We start from the raw sequence: 19939 nt of genomic DNA on the forward strand, positions 1-19939 counted from the left end.
GTGTTTGGAGTATTGTCCCACAAAAACTTAGTCAAATACATGCATATGCAGTAATATAGGTGAACTATAAATCTCGGCAACTACAACTCCCAAATGACAAAATCAATCCCCCTTTCAACCCCACCAGTATTCGGGCGTATCGTGTATTTGTGCCCAATTTGGTCCAGTGAATGAAAATACATCCTGCATATCAGATATTTACATTACGATTCATAACAGTAGGAAAATTACAGTTCTGAAGTAGCAACAAAACAATTTTTTGGTTGGGGGGTCACCACAACATGAAGAACTTTATTAAGCATTAAAAAGGTTAAGAAACATTGCTCTAAGTAATGGTTCTAAAACTCTAGAAAGATATCTAGTGTTCCTCCAAATCAAAGGGAGGGTTCCTGCTGCTTTCTTACATGCTTTAGTCAGGTGTAAGCTTTCACCTTGCATATCCAGGAGTTAATGGATTATGCCGCCAAAGTCACAAATCCCCTGGGATTTCTACAAAAAAGGAATAATTCACAGCCAGGTTATCCTAATCTCTACTTCTCCCTCCCCATTTCCTGCAGCATTAATGTCATTTCATGCAAGCTTTGGCGCCGAGTGCCAAGAAATTAAATCAAGTAAATCCCACTTTTTTTGTGAATGGAATCAATTAGTAGATGGATTTGGTTCCAGCGATTGTGAATCAAATTGTAGCTGCAGATGTCTTGCTCAAGCAGCTGATGCTAATGTTCTATTCATCTTTGGTCTGAGCAATATTAATAATATTTGGTTGCTAAAAGCGGGAGGCAGTGTTGCAGGTAGAATGTGCATTATTTTTTTTTCAAAACTGCAACTTGACACTAGATTTTCACATTAGTAACCAAGCTAGATGAGTATTCTGAGAATTGCAATCCAAATAGTACTGTAAGTTGATAATATCTCAGTTTGTGTGGTGGAGGTTGCTCTTAATATGTGCGTATCGCATTGATTATTTTTCCTATATTTTGCCTTCTCCATCTGGAGAGTAAGAGAATGAAGTAGCACTTATGTCAAGACATTTCTATTTATCCAAATCATTGCATAAATAAATATCAAACTGATACAAATAGAGGGAGCATAAGTGACTAAATAATTTTACACCAAAAACGGGCAACAGTAACTGCATTGTCTGTAATGACACCAAGTCTAGTCAAGTCGAACTTTGGGGGGTAGTGCTCATCATCATTTCTAAGGCAAAGAACCAGCATTGTCTGTAGACGCTTTCAAGGTCATGTGGCCGACATGACTGCATGGAGCATCTTTACCTTCCCACCTATTGATCTACTCACATTTGTATGTTTTCGAACTGCTAGGGTGGAAGAAGCTGAGGCTAACAGCAGGAGCTCACCCATCACCCCAAATTCGAACAGCTAACCTTTTGGTCAGCAAGTTCAGCAGCTCAGCGGTTTAACTGCATCATCGCAGCCCCTTAGCACTATACAAAGCTTATGTATTTCTATGTGTAAACACTCCTAATCTATTTAAAAGGTAAAGGTTCTCCCCTGACATTAAGTCCAGTCATATCCGACTTGGGGGTTGGTGCTCATCTCTGTTTCTAAGCTGAAGAGCCAGCGTTGTCCGTAGACACCTCCAAGGTCATGTGGCCGGCATGACTGCATGGAGCGATAAGGGGTGTTAAATTATCGATTTCCAAGATCTCTTAAGAATTGATGCCTTTTTGATGTTAACATTAAATGATTACTTCGGGCCCTTCCACACTGTCCTATATCCCAGATTATCTGCTTTGAACTGGAATCTTTGATTCTCCACTGCCAGATAATCTGGGATAAATAGATAATCTGGGTTCAGATCCTGGGATATAGGGGCAGTGCAGAAGGGCCCTTCTTTTGCTTGCTTGCTTTCTCAAGTCCCTTCTACACTACCGCATAACCCAGATTATCAAAACAGAACATCCACATTATCGGTTTTGAACTGGATTATATAACCGGAAGGTAAATGGTTTGAATCCGCAGAACGGGGTGAGCTCCCATTGCTAGCCCCAGCCAATCTAGAAGTTCGAAAACATGCAACTGTGAGTTGATCAAGAGGTACTAATCTGGCGAGAAGGTAACGACGCTCCATGCAGTCATGCTGGCAAAATGACCTTGGAGGTGTCTATGGACAACACCAGCTCTTTGGCTTAGAAATGGAGATGAGCACCTCCTCCCAAAGTTGGACACAACTATTTATTTATTTATTTATTTACTTACTTACTTACTTTATTTATATACCACTTTTCTCAGCCCTCAGGCGACTCAGACTTAATGTCAAGGGGAAACCTTTACCTCTATCATATATGAGTCTACGCTGCCAGATAATTCAGTCCAAAGTAGAAAATCTGGATTTTATATGGCAGTGAGAAAGGAGACTCAGTTAGGGATGGCTTCCTTGTTTCTTTCAAGCCATGATGCATTTGCAGTCCCTCAACCAACTCTTTCTTTCTTTCCCTCCTTCCTTCTTTCTCTCTCTTTGGCCTGACATCACCAGCACTCCCACTCTTGTCAGCCAGGCTCAGCCGGCAATTGGCAGGTGGAAGGACCGTAATCTGAGCTGTGCTCTGTTCCTGTTGGCTGAACCTGCTGCCCGGCTCTCTCTTTAGTTCTGCCGTTCCTGGACTGATCCACCTGCCTGGCCGGCTGTGTGACTGATTTGCTGGCTTTTGGTCCCTTTATGAAGTGGCAACACGCTTGATCTTTCTTCCTTTTTTCCTTCCCCCATCGACATGCTTGCGATGATATCCAGCAGCTCTTCCCTGCCTTCCTCTCCTATTTCAACAGCTCTTCTCCAAACAAGAAGGGATGTAAGCAAGGCTTTGCGGGGGATTTTGTAAGGTAAGCAGTCTCTCTTTTGAACTCAAGTTGGCTAGACAGAGCAAAAAGAGAAAGAGAGAGAGAGAGAGAGAGAGAGAGAAATCTGGATTTGAAAGTGCTTACAGTCCAGTCCTGGGCAAAGTTTGCGCGAAGGGAAGACGAAATTGTAGGAATCCAGGTGGCTGTTTACTCTGTCGGACTCCTAAAGCGGACAAACAAATGCTCAGGTGATGAGACAAGGGTTTATTTTTCTGTACAAAGCTGGCGTTCTGTTGAGGTAAAACTTTGTATTTCGAAACTCTGTCCGAGGTAAGAAAGTTCTGTCTGAGGAGCAGGCACTTTAAGGGTTTTCCACTTGAGATGAAAAATTGCACAAACAGCCTGGAGCATTAAACAAATTCTTTTGGTTTCAGGTTCTATACACGATAAGGTGAAAGATTTATATCTCATGGTGGATGTTTTCTACCTCCAGTGATCCACCTGTGCATCCCAGCTGTTCCAGGCTCTTTTTATACAACTGAAAATGTATAGTTTGGGGGGGGGGGGAGGTTTTTGCCTCCACATGAGGATGTGGTGAATGTAAAAGGATCGTAGTTTTAGTCTTCCCTTTGGATCAAAATCGTAACAGGACTTAGATGCATACTATATCTTTCATAGAGCAGGTAGTTTGGCACATATTTTTGCAACCAAGCTCGTGTATCTAACAAATGAGAAGCAGGGAGAAATTTTGCAAGGAGGTTTTTCCTGGCAAGAGGAAACAATGATGGAAATATTCTTCTTCAGAACAGTTTGAGTACGGTAATGAGCACTTTTGTGTTGTCGAAGGTTTTCATGGCTGGAACCATTGGGCTGCTGTGAGTTTTCCAGGCTATATGGCCATGTTCCAGAAGCATTCTCTCCTGACGTTTTACCCACATCTATGGCAGGCATCCTTAGAAGTTGTGAGGTCTGTTGGAAACTAGGCAAGTGAGGTTTATGTATCTGTAAAATGTCCAAGTTGGGAGAAATAACTCTTTTGGACTGTTACTACAAATGCACAGATATAGAATTGGAGATGCATAGCTCAGAAGTACCATATGTGAAAAGGACCTTGGATGATCATTGTTCATAAATTTAACATGAGCCTGTAGTGTAATGCTGCAGCAAAAAAGACAAATGCTATTTTATCCTCCGTTGATAGAAGCATTGTTTCCAACTCAAGGAAAGTTATGGTATTGTTGAAGGTTTTCATGGCCAGAATCACTGGGTTGCTGTGAGTTTTCTGGGCTTTATTTATTTCATATCAAAAGCATTGCATAAATAAGTATAAAACTGATAAAAATAGAAGGAACACAAGTGGCTAAATATCTATTGATGAAAAACGAGCAACAGTAACTTCACTGCCTGTAGCTTTAAACAATTCTTCCTCTGTACATGAGGCAGGACATTGTGGACAAGCATACAGATGTGAAGTTGTTTGTTTTGCCCCACAGTCGCACAAAGTGGAGGATACTTTTAGGTAGTGCCATTTTGCCAGGTTGTCTTTTGATTTGCCCACTGAACTTCTGAGTCTGTTCAGATACTTCCAAGTTACCCATTCTCGGTTTGCCCTTGGGGGAGGACCCTCGTGGGGGGGCATCCAGCTGGGATTTCCTGGTTTAGCTGCCTGGAGGGATGCTCTTGCTGTTGCTGGGGGAACGTTAACCTTTTGCTTGATTTGAGTCTACTGGGAGGAGGCTGATAGCCAAGAGGTGGGTGGCTTTCACAGTGTTCAACCTTTCTGGACTATATGGCCATGTTCCAGAAGCATTCTCTTCTGACGTTTTGCCCACATCTATGGCAAGCATCCTCTGAAAATGCTTGCCATAGATGTGGGTGAAACATTAGGAGAGAATGCTCCTGGAACAAGACGATACAGCCAGGAAAAGTCACAGCAACCCAAAGTTATAGTACTCTATATATAGATATAGTCAAGTTGAAGCAGGTTCAGAGAAGGGCAATGGGGATGGTTAAAAGGTATGGAACCCAAATGTATGTTGAAGGAGCTGGGCAGCTTGGAGAAAGAGGTCTATTGATTTGAAGTTATAAAATTTCAATTGGACATTGGAAGGAACTTATTGGTGGTGAGAATGTTTCTGCAAAAGAACCAATTGCTTAGATAGGTGCTGAGATCCCCCTCTTTCAATGTCTTCACATCTGTACATCTACCTGCTGGGGGTACTTTAGCTGGAGACATTGCATTAAGCAGAATTATTATTATTATTATTATTATTATTATTATTATTATTAGCCACCCCCTGCCATGTGTTGCTGTGGCCCAGTCTGTGTTTTGTGTGTGTATATATGTGTATATGTGTATTTGTGCATATTTGTGTGGTTTTGTGCATGCGTTATAATGTAATTTTTTTTTGGCCTTTAAAGTCTCTTCTGCTGTGTTTTTCAGTGTTTTTATGAGTGATGGTCACTCGTTGGTCTGATAGGTGTATTGTGTCCACATTTGGTGTCAATTCGTCCAGTGGTTTTTGAGTTTTGTTAATCCCACAAACGGACATTACATTTTTATATATATATATATATATATATATTATTATTATTATTATTATTATTATTAAGTTCATTTATGCCCTGCTTTTTCTCTCCACAAGGAGAACTCAAAGCAGCTAAACTAGATGACCCATGAATTTCCTTTCAGCTCAATGATTATGTGATTCTATGGTTTTTATTTACTAAATGGAATGCTGGCAAATACATTTAATTATTGTTGAAGGCTTTCGTGGCTGGATTCACTGGGTCATTGTGAGTTTTCCAGGCTACCTGCCATAGATGCAGGCAAAACGTCAGGAGAGAATGCTTCTGGAACATGGCCATACAGCCCAGAAAACTCACAATGACATATTTAATTATGTCCACCCAATTAATATATACCATGGGACACAAAGGTCTGATTTTTAATGTCAAAATATGGTTGGTTACCCTGGGTCCTTCTGTTCCTTTACTGGATTTGAACTGGAGCCCTTTCACACAGCACAGTTACAGCATTATGATTCCTTTTAATGGTAACTGGCTTGACCCTGAAGGAGCTGGGGGTGGTGACGGACAACAGGGAGTTCTGGCATGGGCTGATCCATAAGGTCACGAAGAGTCGGTAACGACTGAACGAATAAACAATAACAACAAATAAATAAAGTGTTGTTGTTGCTGCTGCTGTTGTTATCCTATCCCTTTCTGCTTTTTTGTTGCTGCTACCCTGTCATATGCCTTAGATGGCACATTAAGGGCAAGATGGATGGATGGCATCCTTGAAGTGACTGGCTTGACCCTGAAGGAGCTGGGGGTGGTGACGGCTGACAGGGAGCTCTGGCGTGGGCTGGTCCATAAATTGCCATGGTAGCACCATCAGAAGGAGTGATACAAAAATGGGTCTCTCTATACAAAATTGTGCAGTGTTTCAGCAGAAAAGTGTTAATTTTGAAATAAAAATATCCTTGTCCTTAGATATAGACACACAAACATTTGTCATAAGGCCATCTTACGTGTACTGTATTGATATACCTAAAAGTAATATCAATAAAGGACTCTTAAGTTAGTTTTTGAGCTTTCTAATGCTGATTCTCTCTGGTCAGAGCTGTCACCCAGTTACAATGGTATTTTGAATCACATGTTTTTGTCTGCATGTGCTACAAACACACTGTTTTTATTGCTACTGGGGTTTTATAATTGTTGATTCTGTCATATATTTTTTCTGGTGTTTTAGGCACAATATTATGATCTGGTTTGAAATGGGAAGAGGTCCACAAGGGTCACACCCTGAATTACTGCATTGAGTAAACCATAGTGCTATGATTGTGCATAAAAGTGACCGTGCCTACTGGGTGGTAAGGATAAGGAGCATTCAGATCTCCTTATCTTTATGTTCCTCCTATTCGGACTCTCCACCCAATTGATATGCAAACTGGCACAGGATGAAACTGATGTGCTTGCTGCTTTCAAGGCATGCAGTTTGGCACCACTTGAATTGGCATGGTCCAATGACATGGAATCCTTGGAGTTTTAGTTTTGTCCTTCTCTGCAAAAGAGTGCTATTGCCTCACTAAACTACAACTCCCAAGATCCCATAACATTGAGCCGTGGCAGTTAAGGTGCCATCAAACTGCATTATTTATACAGTGTAGATGCACCCAAGTCTAGCTTACCTCTCGGATTAAAAGCCATAATTGAGGAAGTATCGGGGTTTTGAACTCTTTTAAGTCTCAAACTTGCCATACTGCTTGGAGGATTTTGGAAACTGTTGTCCAAGAACATCATTTCCCCAAGCTCTGATTTCCATTCATGCTTATACAAAGATGTGCATTGTGTTTATGAAATGAATAAAAATGTAATGTTCGTTTGTGGGATTAACAGAACTCAAAAACCACTGGTCGTATTGACACCAAATTTGGACACAAGACACCTAACAACCCAATATATGTTCTTCACCCAAAAAATTGATTTTGTCATTTGGGAGTTGTAGTTGCTGGGATTTATAGTTCACCTACAATCAATAAGCATTCTGAACCCCAACAATGATGGAATTGAACCAAACTTGGCACACAATTCTCCCATGACTAACAGAAAATACTGGAAGGGTTTAGTGGGCAGTGTCCTTTGGTTTTGGAGTTGTAGTTCACCTACATCCAGAGATCACTGTGGACTCAAACAATCATGGATTTGGACCAAACTTTACACAAATACTCAATAAGCCCAAATGTGAACACTGGTGGAATTTGGGGAAAACAGAATCTTGACATTTGGGAGTTGTAGTTGCTGGGATTTATAGTTCACCTACAATCACAGAGCATTCTGAACCCCACCAACGATAGAATTGGGCCAAACCTCCCACGCAGAACCCCCATGTGGGCCACAGCAACGTGTGGCAGGGGATGGCTAGTATAATAATATCAGGTGAACTGAGACTGTGAATCTATAGCTACTTAAGGTTTTGTTGTTTTGTTTTGCTTTGCTTGAAGAAGATGGCTGTGAGTTCAAAGAGAGACCCTGTGATTTAAAGTTTACTTGATAGGTATGCTGTATTTTCACACCTGGAAACACCATCTTCTTTTCCCGGGAGATTGAACTAATGGTAATATTTGAGCATGAGAGGGACTCACTTTGCACATGCTTATTCTTTTCTTTCCTTGTTTCTCAGGTTGCAGAGTTGACTCTGAAAACTTAAGATAGACTTTGTCTCAAACAAAGGCCTTAGGTGTGTATAACAATAACTTTGTTGAAATAGGGTGATGGAACGAAATTGGATTATCTGTGACAGAACTGCTGGTGGCTACCGGTCTGGCAAGTGTTTATATTATAGGCAAGACTATTAATTTGTCATGGGTTAGAAAACCCAGTATCATCAAGGAGGGGGATTTTAAGGGAGTATTTTTTCTGATTTTCAGCCATTTTCTGTCAATAATAATAATAATAATAAAATTGAGAGCCAAATTGACGAAGAAAAAACATGGCTGTGGCTCACAAATGGAACTTTGAAAAAGGAGACAGAGGGCCTGATTCTGGCAGTCCAAGAGCAAGCCATTAGAACCAATGCCATCAAAGTCAGAATTGAAAAGTCAACAACAGATCCCAAATATAGACTCTGCAAGGAAGAAGATGAAACAATAGATCACATCCTCAGCTGCTGCAAGAAGATCGCGCAGACAGACTACAAGCAGAGGCATAACACCGTTGCTCAGATGTTTCATTGGAACTTGTGCCACAAATACCATTTGCCTGTGACAAAGAACTGGTGGGATCACAAGCCTGAAAATGTTACAGAAAATGAACATGTCAAACTACTCTGGAACTTCCGAATTGAGACTGACAGAGTTTTGGAGCACAATACTCCTGACCTCTCGATCGTGTTAAAAAACAAAGTATGGATCATCGAAAGAGTGATCTTGTCTGCTGTGGACTCATCTTGTTTTGTTTCAAAATAATAATACAATGCAGAGCAAAAGAAAAAATTGGCGTAAGAAGGCTCTCCATGGACTGTTCCTGGCGAAAAATGATAACAAATCTGACAAGGAAAAGACATGGATGTGCTCAAAATGGAACTTTGAAAAAGGAGACGGAGGGTCCGATTTAGCCCAAGAACAAGCCATTAGAACAAATTCCATCAAAGCCAGAATTGAAAAGTTGACAACAGATTCCAAGTGTAGACTCTGCAAGGAAGCAGATGAAAGGATGGATCACATCCTCAGCTGCTGCAAGAAGATCGCGTAGACAGACTACAAGCAGAGGCATAAGATCGTTGCGCAGATGATCCATTGGAATTTGTGCCACAAATACCATCTGCCTGCAACAAAGAACTGGTGGGATCACAAGCCGGAAAAAGTTATGTCAAACTACTCTGGGACTTCTGAATTCAGACTGACAAGGTTTTGGAACACAATACTCCTGACCTCAAGATTGTGGAAAAAACCAAGTATGAATTGTCGATGTTGCAATCCCAGGCGACAGCAGGATTGAAGAAAAACAACTGGAAAAGACTCTGGCACAAGCCAGTAAAAGTGGTCCCAGTGGTGATTGGCACACTGGGTGTAGTGCCTAAAGATGTTGGCCTGCACTTCAAAACAACTGGAGCTGACAAAATTACCATCTGTCAGCTGCAAAAGGCCACCCTACTCAGCTCTGCACCCATTATTTGCTGATACATCACATAGTCCTAGTCACTTGGGAAGTGTTTGATGTGTGATCCAATACAACAGCCAGCATAGTGACCTTGTTTGCTGTGTACTAATCTTGTTGTGTTTCTAATTATTATTATTATTATTATTATTATTATTATTATTATCTGACAAGGAAAAGATATGGATGTGGCTCAAAATGGAACTTTGAAAAAGAAGACGGAGGGTCTGAATAATAATAATAATTGTTGTTGTTGTGCGGTTCTGGCATTGTATATTTCTGCCGCTTCTGTGATTGTTCATTTGTATTTTGATTCTGTAGCCCACTTGTTGATCTACTCACATTTGCATGTTTTTGAACTGCTAGCCTTCCTTTAATACACCTTTCAGCATTCACAATTAAATGTTTAATAGGGATGCTTCATGCAAATGGATAGGGATTGCAAGCCATATTTGTGACTAATCTCTTTTCCACGCTGTCCTTCATCCACAAAACTTAAGGTAGAACACATGGATTTCCCTGTGCTCCTATGTTATCCTTGTAGTAAGCTGTGAGTAGGCTAGGTTGATCTTTGCAAGACCATCCAGTCCTCCAAAGCATCCTGAGTCGCTCCACTAGCACATAAGAGCATTTGCTGTTGGGAAAACAGACCCAGCTGTAGTATCATTTCCAGGTGAATTAATTTGGATGGAAAGATTGTTGAGTTACAGCATGTGATAGAAGAGTGAAGGCTGCTTAATAAGAAAGGTTACTATTACGTGGTGCAACATACTTCTTAATGTGTTTCTGATGGGCCTCGATACTCTTCAACCTGCGCCCAGTGCACAGTTCCACAACTGTGATACCACCCCAAATTATACTGCATGAGATTGCATCCCGTAATGCACCTTTTATCAAGCTTCTTATCAAACTATACAGCCATGGACTTTGAGTCACGACTTAATTTAGACTACCAGTTACCATAGTGAAAGGATTAACCTGGATCCGGGTGCAATGCACTTCTATCAATCTTGGCTGCTGATTTTTCCATGAATTTTGGGTATTGTCTGAGATGGCAGAGATTCTAAGAGAGGCCTCTTCCACTTGGTCTCTTCCACCTTTCCAAATTCAACAAGTTCATAGCTTGGCTGACACATGCTTTTGTTGAAAGAAATATTGTAATCATTCACATCATATGGTTCAGATCCAACCTGTCTGCGAGACCACATCTCTTTCTACAAACTCGTGCGGGCTCTGAGATCTGTTGGGGAGGCCCTGCTCTCAGTCCAACCTCTGTCTCAAATGTGGTTGGTGGGGACAAGAGAGAGAGCCTTCTTGGTGGTGGTCCCCCGGCTTTGGAATGCCCTCTCGAGGGAGAGTAGGCTAGCCCCCACTCTCCAAGCCTTCCATACACAATTAAAGACATGGCTTTTTAGACAAGTCTTTGAACATGTTTAGAAATCCTTCATGAACATATTCGAGGACCTAGAGATTATTACACTTTGTACTTTATGAGACTGATATTGATTGCAGTGTTTTATACCTGCAGCTATTGTTGCATTTTATAGATCTTAATAAGGTTTTTTAATTATGTTATGTTGGTTATTATTGCTTTTGTGTTATTGTCTGTGCACTTGTTGCATTTTATGTGTTTGCACCTTGAGTGCTTTGTGAGCTGCCCCGAGTCCCTCTGGGAGATGGTGGCAGGGTATACATATATTATATTATTATTATTATTATTATTATTATTATTATTATTACATCTGGAAAACTATGAAAATTTGATGGGAATGTACGAGAATTCATAGAATTTTCATGGCCCCTGGAGTCCTAAGAACATATAAATAGAATTGTTCCAAAATATTTGGGAGAATCACACTTATGGGCACAATTCTTCAGTCATATAATACATGTTCCAGTTTCACACTGCCCAACTGTCTTAATTTGCCAGAGAGAGTCCCAGTTAAACAACTCACTTTTCAAATGCTATTCAAATGTTCAATTTTTCCTATTTTCCCCTTGCTTACTTATTGTTGGAAACCGAGTTCAAAGTGCAGAAGTAGTTTGCACTTCAATCAACGAGGAGAAAGAGGAGGAACGATAGGGCTGGATCTTAGTTTTTGCTGTAGCCACAGGCAAAAGGAAACTGCTGCAGCCTCTCCTATATTATCTGCTCCTCCTCATTAATAAGTATTTTGCATAAGGGACGCCCAACCTGCATATCTAAGTTTCTTATTAAATGGCCTTTAAAACGCAAGTGGTTTTCATGGCTCTTCAACTAATGGGTTTCTATTAGGATTGTACATTTGGGGTAAACCTTGACCCATTTTGTGTCCTGGCTATCAGTGGGGGCCCCAATCCGTTTTTTGGGAGCCTCCCAAAATCGGGAGGCAGATATCTGTTTTTTCCCTCTAGAAAGATCCATTTTCTATTGGATTATTATAAGGGGGGGGGGGGGCTTCTCAGGCTCCCCTTCCTGTCATTTTAGGCATTTAAGCTCTGCTCTAGAGGAGGGACACTCAGCTGCAGGCAGGCATGTGCTTTAAGGAGGCTTCTCATCTGTTTCTTACTCTAGAGGAGGTGCCTGGCTGCAGGCAGGCATGTGAGCTTTCTGGACCTGCACACTGCACTCACTTTCTAAGGCAAGGAGGCAAGTTTACTCCAGAGGATGAACTTGTCTGCAGACAGGTGCGTGTGCTTTCTGGGCCTACACACTACACACACACTCTTTCCAAGACAAAAAGACTGCTCACGAAAAGCAGGCAAGGAGCCAGGATTGGCTCCCGCTTGCTTGCATGTCGAGCTGATTTTCATACCGGGAGGGGCCTTCCTGCTATGTGCTCCTGAAGGTAACAAAAGTATTGAAAGAATGGATGAATGGAAGGAAAATGGTTCTGTGCAGAAACCTAGTTTCTATTTCTGTCAATCAGATGAGGAGACTGCACTCACACAAATTGCAAGGCTGTGAAATGGTTTTAGAGGCTCTCATTGTGGTACCTTCTCTCATTCAATCATAGCATAGAATGATAGAATCCTAGAGTTGGGAGAGACCTCATGGGCCATCCAGTCCAACCCCTTTCTGCCAAGAAGCAGGAATATTGCATTCAAAGCACCCCTGACAGATGGCCATCCAGCCTCTGTTTAAAAGCTTCCAAAGAAGGAGCCTCCATCACACTCCGGGGCAGAGTGTGGTGGAGGTTCCTTCTTTGGAAGCTTTTAGTATGTAAATAAATAAATACCTGGGTGGATTTACTTAAATTGCAAAAACTGGTCATTTGTTCACTTCCTACATGGAGTACTTGCAGCCCAAAGAGGCCGTAGTGTATAATTACTTAAGGCAACAGGCCTTTATTAGAGGAATCTATCAGCAGAGACTTTTTGGACTGAAACAGCATGCCTTTGCTCAATAGAATTTAGCAGTGAGGATTTGATTCATGTATAAAAAAGGGAGTGCAACAAAGAGAAAAAAGATGAAAGAACTGGGGGAAAAAACACCTGGTACCCATCTTCTTTCATGTCAACGTTAAGCTCATAAATAGCAAATCACAATTGTTGGCCATGAACATCTCCTACGTGCCTCCACAAAACTGGTCCTGGCATTTCCCCACCAGCTATCATCTAATATTACCCTGTAATATTTCAATCTCAAAAGGAAATAGCCTTTAATGAGTCATGCTTAAAACTGGAAAAGGATTTCCTTGCTATTTGGAATAGTACAGGTTTCTTCACCTTCTTTCTGTGTGTTTTTGTGGCATGATAATCCTGCTTATTATTTGTGATGTTATCTCACTGTGGTTTTTGGAAGACAAACTGTCAGTTCTTTAAAGTTACGTCTTCCTCAGAGTACAGGTTTACATCATATGATATAAGAATAGATGAAAGCAGCTCTGTACAGAAATTGGGTAAATTTATCTCAACGATCTTGGGCAACATCCCTTTTGGACAGCAAATTTCCTAATCCAGTGTAGCCACTGGGAGTTGTAGTCCAGATGGTAACTTTTTCCAGACTCTGGCAATGAATAATTCCTATATTACACACCAACATTAGGGAGTAAATTGATTCAAAAGCAAAGGAGGACATTTTCAGGCAAATATAGGTTACCAGAGTATGGAAAAGAGAATATTACAGATGACCCTTTTATGGCATATAGTCCCACCTCATCTTTTTTCCATGGAGCTCTGGATCCCATATGTAGTACACTTCTGTGTTGTTCTTCCAATACAGTGGTGCCCAACCTTTGGTCCTCCAGGTGTTTTGGACTTTAACTCCCAGAAATCCCCACTATCTTACAGTTTTTAGGAATTATGGGAGCTGAAGGACCAAAAATTGGCAATACTGTATATACTCGAGTATAAGCCTAGTTTTTCAGCCCTTTTTTTAGGCTGAAAAGGTTGCCCTCAGCTTATACTTGAGCCAAGGTTATTTATTATTTTACTCTGCTCTTAGTATTATTTTTATTACATTTATTACTTTACTCTATTATTACTGCATTACATTATTTTCCTGTATTATTACTTTTATTACATTTATTATTTTACTCTATTATTGTTATTACATTTATTACTTTATTATTATTACTATTATTTACTCTATTATTATTTTTATTACGTTATTACATTTATTATTTTACTCTATTACATTTACATTATTTTACTGTATTATTATATTTATTACATTTATTATTTTACTCTATTATTGTTATTATTACATTTATTACTTTATTATTATTACAATTATTAAATTTCCATTATGTACATGTTATTATTTTATTCTATCATTAGAGGTAATAGGTAAGCACATTTACATTGAAGGAGGTTAGAATAATGGTTGAATCAGAGTTGGGCATCTTATCTTAAATTACAGTTCTTTAAATATTCAAAAATATTTAACCTACTGACGATTACCAGTAGCAGCTACATTTCTCATCCTCGGCTTATACTCGAGTCAATACATTTTTCCAGTTTTTTGTGGTAAAATTAGGTGCCGTGGCTTATATTCGGGTCGACTTATACTCGAGTATATACGGTAACTATTTCAATAACAAGGTTAGTTTTAGGCTCCTTCTGCACTGCCATATAAAGTCCAGATTATCTTGAACTGGATTATATGGCAATATAAAGTCATACAATTCCGTTCAAAGCAGATAATGTGGATTATCTGCTTTGATAATCCGGACTATACAGCAATGTAGAAGGGGCCTTAGAGACAGTGACCCAGTCACCCGGTGCAGTTTGTGCATATGCCTGTGCCTTCATGTTGGAAATAGCAACTTCCCGATCCTTTCACTATCGATTTGTTAATGTATATATTTGCTAACCTACGAAAACTTGCAAATGTGAGTAGATAAATAGCAAGAAGGTAACAGCGCTCCATGCAGTCATGCTGGCCAAATGACCTTGGAGGTATCTACGGACAACGCCGGCTCTTCAGCTTAGAAATGGAGATGAGCACCACCCCCAGAGTCGGACACGATTGGACTTAATGTCAGGGGAAAATCTCAACCTTTACTATTCAATATGTGTGTTTATTTGCCAGTTTAACTTACCTCTTTGATGTGGAGTTCTAGACGTGTGGTGGTACTGAGCATCTGCAGACTTAGGAGTCCATTTTGCGTTCAGTTTGCATCAGACCTCAATGGAGATGGATGCAGTTTCTTTTTTCAGACTCCAGTGAGTACAGTTATACAGTTTGCACTATATCTACGTATATACTTAAAGACATTGGACTATGGACTAGTGTGCTGAAACTATACAAGAAGTTTGTTGGTAAATACGAGCTGTTATTTTTAAAGAAGACTGTCTCTTGAGTGCATATTTTATCTAAGAGGTTTCAAGGGAATGTATATCTTTTTGGACAACTGCATCTTCAAAGAAACAACTGTCCTCTGCTAACCCAATATATTTCTGTAGTGGCATGTCTTTATCCTTGGCAGTTTAAAGACATGGTTCTGCAGTTTATCAGCTGAGTTACCTGTGTGCCATTACATTAATGCTTGTGGATATCATTTGTTCAAAGGGTTGACTTCTAACAAGGCTATGCTTGTTGGTTTGACTAGTGGTTTTCAAAAGGTGGTCTCCATAAGTCCATGGAAATTCACAATTGCCAAATAGATGTGCTATCATTTTTACCTTTTCAATAAGGTTATGGTGCAGTTTTTTCCAATTTGTTATGGAATTTCCAATGCTTCAAGTTACTGAAACTCCATGAGTTTCTCAGGGTTTTGTTCGCCAAGGAATACTCAATAGTTTGTGAGTGAATGCATATTTGGTTGCCTGAGTTTTTGACATTCTAAATTCCACTTGACATTTAAAATCATGGTGGCTATCTTGCTTATTTAAATACTAGCACGTTGTTTCACACTTCATTTGGTATCTCAGGAAGGCAACTCCGTTAAGGCTTTTCAGTAATATCCAAGTTCATGTTATTGGACAAATGCCAGGTTTTTTAGACCAACTCAAATGTCCTTAATTGGTTGACAGTCCTAATAATCATCATCAATCATGAGGTGGGACCTCTGGTTCATGGGACTCTTCGACTGTGCTCTTTGCGGCTGAATATTTCTGCCTACCCCCTGCCTAAAACTCTTTATTTCTTCAATCCCACCTGATGGGTAGATCAGGAGGGGACAATGGCCTTTCCTCCGGCAACATCTACAGACTAATGGGAGGGAAGAAGTCCTTGTCTGGAGACAGCCCAGCATCTGCCTGTCTGGGGTTTGTCTAGAGGGCAGGAGCTGCCCTGAACTGAAGCTGCCAAGGTTGGAGGAATTTGAAGAATGTTAATGGTATGCTTGAGTGGACAAGCCTTGGAGCCCCGCATTGAGAAGAGCGGCCCTCAATGCCATCTGCCTTGGCGTTCCATAGCAACAGCCTCTCAAGAATGATTCCTTTTTTGCTTATTAAGAACTCTTCCACCTCAACACACACACACACAGTGTCTGCAACAAACAGGGGAGACGTTTCAGGCCATGCTCCATCTGCAACAGGGTGGAGAAGAAAGCTTTCGCTAACCAGAAGGAGATGCTGAAAATATTGTCTCCCTACCGGCATCGCATCCTGTCACAATGCCAGGGCTCTGCCTTGTTCAGGTAGAGATGAACCAAACAAACTCCCAGTTTATGTTAAACAATTTAATTAAAGCAGCACTTACTTTCTGGCTGTTTTAATAGTCCATAACATAAAACATAAAAATAGCACTCAGATCCAGAATATAAAACAAAACTGACAGCAAACGCTGTTGCAGGTTCAAGATAACACCGTAGTCAAATAGTCCAGTCCAGTGGTCAAACACCAAGAGTTCAATGAGCAAAGTCCAGGGTTCAAGAGTCTATACCAGGGGTCCTCAAACTAAGGCCCAGGGGCAGGATACGGCCCTCCAAGGTCATTTACCTGGCCCTCGCTCAGGGTCAACCTAAGTCTGAAACGACTTGAAAGCACACAACAACAACAACAACAACAACAACAATCCTATCTCATCAGTCAAAAGCAGGCCCACACTTCCCATTGAAATACTAATAAGTTTATATTTGTTAAAATTGTTCTTCATTTTAATTATTGTATTGTTTTTTGCACTACAAATAAGATAAGTGCAGTGTGCACAGGAATTCATTCATTTTTTTTCAAATTATAATCTGGCCCTCCAACAGTTTGAGGGGACTGTGACCTGGCCCTCTGTTTAAAAAGTTTGAGGAACCCTGGCCTATACCATAGTCAAAAGCCAGTCCAAAGATTAAAGGTTCCAGGGTTCCAAGGGTTCAAGAGACAGATCACGATACCAAAACCCCACAAACTTGGGGGGGAAACCAGCAACATCTACCACCAAAATAAGACAAAAAGACAAATACTTTTCTCCCGAAGATCAGTTCTAAGGCTAGCTCATTATATCCAGAAACACCCAGCTGCAGCCTATCTCCTGCATACCTCCACCCTTAATTGCTTTCACCCATGAACTCTTACTTACAGATTACTCAACCCTTTAGAACTAAGACTTACATTAACCTTTCCATCACCAACTGCTAGGCCTACCACCACCAACCACCAACAACTGCAGAACATGATACATGACACATCCCTATCATGTCCACCAATTCATTGGTGAGAGCACAGCGGCCAAACTTTCTTGAAATGTTGCTTTTCTATGCACAGGAGGATGCTGTGTATGTGAAAGGGCATTCCGTGCTTCACCTACTATCCAATTGCTCGCAAAACTTGGAAAGAAGTAACATGCTGACATGCCGAAATCATCCATCAAATGATTAAGTAACAGAATAATGCTCTGGATCCATGAAATCATACTTCTCTGCATGTCTGTCATTATATTCATTCTTCTTCAGAGTTATTTCTGGCTGTATGTCTGAACAGCCTTTTTGAGGGGAGGCTGCTTAATTCTTATTAAAGGATTGAAGAAACATCTCCATTGAGTGATTTAATCTAGGGTATTTTTGGAGAATTCCAGTGTTGTGTGCCTTCAAGTACTTTCTGATTTATGGTTACTCTAATCACACGGTTTTGCAATTGTCTTTCTATGAGGATGAGAAATTATGACATGTCCAAAGCTATCCAATGAATTTCCATAGCCTAGCAGGGATTTGAACCCTGGTCTTCCGAATCATAGTCCAACACTCAGAGCTGTTGTAGTCCAGCCTTTGATTGTGCCTACACCTGATCTCTCTGGGGATTCTAGGCCTATTAGTCAGCCTGATGACACTAGGGATCCTGGGTCTGCAAGTCAGCAGGAGAGCCAGCAAGAGATTTTAAGCCCTGAAAATGAGCTGTCTCTGTCTGAAGGCCACATTCCAGAAAGGCAGTTTGCTAGGGAAGCAAGGTCTGAAACAGAACTGACCTCAAACGATGAAAATAAAAGTCCAGGTGGACAGACTAATGAGCAGTTAGATAGGAGATTTACGTTCTGCCAACACAGAGCTTCTCAGGAGAGTTTACAAAGGTCAAGACGCCTATTAGTCAAAAAGTCCTTATCAGTTTCCAGGGGAGAAGATATTATTTCCTGTCTATATTAGCTAGTCCAGAAGGCTTTTTCACCACTCAAGACAATATTGATGTTTATGTCAAGTCAAAGGATTTTTAGTTCCATGTTCCCAATTTCCTGCTTCTAAGTTTTTGAGGACTGTTCCTGAATCTCATGCTTGGATTCCTGGTTTTTGATGCTGCTCATGTACTTTGATTCCTGTGGATTTATCTTAATATTTGGACTTTGCTTTTTTATACTATTTTGCTGAATTGCTTTTCATATCTTCTTCAATAAGCTGCTTTACTATTTTACCTTGGTCTGAAGTGTGTGTCAAGTACAGAGGTGATTCCCAGCCTTGGAGTGCAACAAGAGCAATGCAGCACATTGCCTGCCTTCAAATAGTGCATTAGAACAACAATACAGAGGAATTCTCAAAAAATACCAAATGTACAACATTTTAAACACAGAATCCTCTCTGTTATTGATTCCTATGGGCTCAGTAATCTGCTTGAGCTCTAGAGTCTGATTAGAGGGAGTTTTTTCCTTTATCCAAGATGCCTACAAGAATAAACTATTGATATACTAGGTTAAATCTGGAAGTTGCACAAACACACGCACACCTACCTTATGCCTAGTAAGACTTCCCAAGGACTAATGCATATTTGATAAAAGAGTGGTGGAAAACTCTTAAGATAATGTTTTGCTACAGGAGATCGATGTTAAGGATCCACTTGAAACATGAGTGTCAAACTCAAATCCAAACCTGTTTAATGCCTAGCAGTCATGGCACTCTGTTAGCTCTTTCCTCTTTAGACGTTCCCTCTTAACGTCCAAATACGTTATGTAAATAGTAACACTAAAATGTGCAAGACTCCAGCTGTGCAAGACATTCCCCCTTTACCCATTTTTGCTGCCCTCAAGGCAGTTAGTGGTCCTGGTCCCAGTGGGAAGGAACAGATAGTCTGGCTTGAAATGATGCAGATGCCAGGTTCTAGTTTTTGGAGAAAGACACAACCTATTTGACTGCTTGCTTCTTTATTCTGTTAATGCCTGCTCAAATTGTACTTTATCAGCAGTGTGATGCAGCAGTTAAAAAAACACAGTGCAATTCTAGGTTGCGTCAAGAGTGCCTAAGTCAAAGTTTTTGCAGTTTCATACACTTTCCATGTTTTTATATGATAGAACCAATTAAGAAATGACATTTATAACCCAGGAACACGAATCATGTTACATAGTGTAATCAGCCATGTGGACTGGAGATAATGGGAACTGCAACCCAACAGCCCTTTTATTATTACTTTATTGACACAAAGCCACAGTATGTCACAAATCTATATGCTGGATTTCATATCAAAAAATCACAAGTCGAACACTTCCCAAGCGTCTAGGACTGTGTGATGTATTTTCGAATGATGCACACAGATCCAAGTAAGGTGGCCTTTTGCAGTTGACGGATCATGATTTTGTCAATGTTTATTGTTTCCAAATGTCGGCTGAGATCTTTTAGCATGGCACCCAGTGCGCCAATGAC

General features: G+C 40.5%; 1 protein-coding gene across 2 annotated transcripts in view; it reads left to right on the plus strand.

Annotated features, from left to right (window-relative positions):
• The window catches only part of SHROOM3 (shroom family member 3), a 267856-nt gene that overhangs the window by 63839 nt on the left and 184078 nt on the right, over window positions 1-19939 (plus strand). The window contains exon 1 of one of the 2 annotated variants that reach the window (XM_060779371.2): window positions 2733-2843. The exons of the other annotated variant lie outside the window; for it this stretch is intronic. The gene's annotated coding sequence lies outside the window, so the exon portion shown is untranslated. Of the gene's footprint in view, window positions 1-2732; window positions 2844-19939 lie in introns of those variants that run through there. 2 annotated transcript variants of the gene reach the window in all.

This window comes from Anolis sagrei, chromosome 5, assembly GCF_037176765.1.
Source record: "Anolis sagrei isolate rAnoSag1 chromosome 5, rAnoSag1.mat, whole genome shotgun sequence".
Lineage (NCBI taxonomy): Eukaryota > Metazoa > Chordata > Lepidosauria > Squamata > Dactyloidae > Anolis > Anolis sagrei.